Genomic DNA, 3,112 nt, shown 5'->3' with positions numbered 1-3,112 from the left:
ATGTTATCTCCAGGAACAATTTGGGGTGGCTCAGACTCACAGCTGGAGGCTGCATGGACCCTAAACCATAATTTCTAATCTTTGTGTGTGTGTGTTTTTTTTTTCTTTGAGATGGAGTCTTGCTCTGTTGCTGAGGCTGGAGTACAATGGTATGATCTTGGCTTGCTGCAACCTCCACCTCCCAGGTTCAAGCAGTTCTCCTGCCTCAGCATCCCAAGTAGCTGGGATTACAGTACACATCACCACACCCAGCTGATTTCGTATTTTTAGTAGAGACGGAGTTTCACCATGTTGGCTGGGCTGGTCTTGAACTCCTGACCTCAGGTGATCCACCTGCCTCGGCCTCCCAAAGTGCTGGGATTACAGCATTAGCCACCACTCCCGGCCTGTAATTTCTAATCTTGTAGCTAATTTGTAGATTGGTCCCTAGGCAAGAAGGGTTTTTTTTTTTTCAGGAAAGGGCTATTACTAATTTTGTTTCAGAGTTAAACTATAACTAAATTCCTTCCCAAGGTTTGTTCAGTCGATGCCTAGGTGTGAAAAAGGACAAGGTAATGGTTAGAAGCAAGATGGAGTCGGTTAGGTCTGATCTCTTTCCCTGTCTTGATTTCCTCAGCTGTGATTTTTGCAAAGGTGGTTTCAGCCTAAGCAGAGGTGAATCTGACAGTGGATCCCAAATGTCAGCAAACATTGAACATAATAAGTGACACGCAACACCTCCACCTTGCCACCATTCTCCAAGAGTAGCCAATGAGTTTCGTTGTATCTTGGACACCTATGGTATAGCCAGCAATGTGGTATACCCCAACAAGCACGCCCCAGGAACAAGGAGTCCACGGACCTGCTAGTATAGTTTGTATTCCAAACACCTAAAGAGTCAGATGCACAGGTGAATATGCAGGTGTTAGAGTTGAAGAGGCTGAGATATTAGCAGGTGCTCCCGGCAGAGCAGCTCCAGGGGGCCCTGAATCTCTGCCTTCACACATATCAGATGCAATTGCTGCTAATATGCCCTTTTAGTGGCATACAGGATAGCTGCAGGGTAACTGCTCTAACAATGCATGCATTTTCTGCTAATTAGAGCATCATCATTATTTTGAAATACTTGATATGAAAACATTCTGTTAGATTTGAAACCCATTTGCATTATCACAAGAAATTTCAACATTACATTTGTCAGTGCAAAAATAGAGGAGCTGTTAACTCCCTTAAATATGCTTCAACTATTGCAAATTTGTGAATAGCTGTAAAGACGGTTTTAAATTTTTTATCACCTACCAGTATGGATACATTTTCTTGCCAATGGTGAATATCAAAAATTTGAAAAGATCATCATTAAAAGGTCATGATCAGGAATTGAGTATAACCTTGACAAGCATAAAGCCTGATATGAAAATTACTATGTTCATGGAGGATAATGGCTAAGATCCAACCAGACTAATCCACCTACAGATAATCACTGTAAACTATGGATATAATACAAAACGAATAGCTATCTTAAGGCAACGGAGAGTGCATAATGCCTAGAATATAATAACAAAGTGCCCTGATACATGAAATATCCAGAAAATGGAACGCATTCTTAAAAAAAAAAAAAAAAAAGACCTGTAATCAACTCTGATACAGTCCAGATGTTAGAGTGAGCAAAAATGAATTTAAAAACAGTTATTATGACTATTGGTCGGGTGTAGCAGCTCATGCCTATAATCCCAGCACTTTGGGAGGCCGAGGTAGGTGGATCACTTGAGGTCAGGAGTTTGAGACCAGGCTGCCCAATATAGTGAGACCCTGTCTCTACTAAAAATACAAAAATTAGCCAGGTGTAGTGGTGCATGCCTGTAATTCCAGCTACATGAGAGGCCAAGGCAGGAGAATAACTTCAACCTGGGACACAGAAATTGTAGTGAGCCAGGATCACACCACTGCACTCCAGCCTGGGCAACAGAGCAAGACTCTGTCTCAATAAATCAATAAATCAATAAATCAATAAATAAATAAATAAACAAACAAAAATAGTTATTATAACTATTAACTCTTCTCTGTGAAGTAAAAGAAAACATGCTGGTGGTGAAAAATTAGGGATAAAGTGAAAGCAGAGAAATTAAAACAATACAGACAATGAAATGGAGTATATTGTAATTAAAAATATACAACAATCAAAATTAAAAAGGCACTGGATGGGCTTAACATAATGCCAATGACATGGGAAAGAGTAAGTGAACTTGTTGATACAAATTAGCCAATGTGAAGAACAAAGAGAAAAAGACCAGAAAAAAAAAAAAGAACCGAGCTTAAGGAACTCACTGAGCAATAGAAATTACTCTAATACATGTGTAATTGGAGTCCCAAAAACAGAGCAGACAACAAATGGGGCAGAAAAGAAATTTTTGAAGAAACAAGGGTCAAATACTACAAATTTAATAAAAGAAGTAAATTTACAGATTCAAAACGCTTAACAAACACCAAGCAGAATAAAAATTGAAGCACATCATAGTCAAATAATTGAAAGTCAAATGATGAAAAGCAAATATTGAAAGCAGCAAGAAAAAAACCAACTCATTATTTGGTTAATAACAGACTTATTGCCAGAAACTACAGAGGCCAAAGGAGAGTAGAACAATAACTTTTTAATTGCTGAAAGAAAAAAGATGTCAACACAAAATTGTATGTCCAGTGCAAAATGTTTCTTAGTAAAGGATAAATTCATAATCAGATAAAAGGAGACTTTGGTGACAACAAACCTATCCAAACATGTACTGCTAAAGGAAGCTCTCAGACTGAAGAGGTATTACACCAGATAGGGATTCAGATCCTCATAAAGAAATAAAGAGCATTATAAATGATTAGCATCTTGGTAAACATAAACGTATTTTTCTTTTTTTCTTATAATTTCACTATAATATACGTGAGTCTCTAAGGAAAATACAGCAACTTGGTTTTTACATTTGGAATATATGTGACTAGTATAAAGGTAGTGCCCAAGATGGACCTATACATTGGCGAAGTTGAATAATTTTCCTTAAAATGGTACAATATTAACTGTAAGCAAAGTGTTAAAAGTTAAAGGGTTACATTGTAATTTTAAATCAATCACTAGAATAAAATTCAAGAA

This window comes from Mandrillus leucophaeus, unplaced genomic scaffold (genome assembly GCF_000951045.1).
Source record: "Mandrillus leucophaeus isolate KB7577 unplaced genomic scaffold, Mleu.le_1.0 Scaffold155, whole genome shotgun sequence".
In the NCBI taxonomy this organism is placed as follows: Eukaryota; Metazoa; Chordata; class Mammalia; order Primates; family Cercopithecidae; genus Mandrillus; species Mandrillus leucophaeus.
This window is presented reverse-complemented; position numbering follows the sequence as displayed.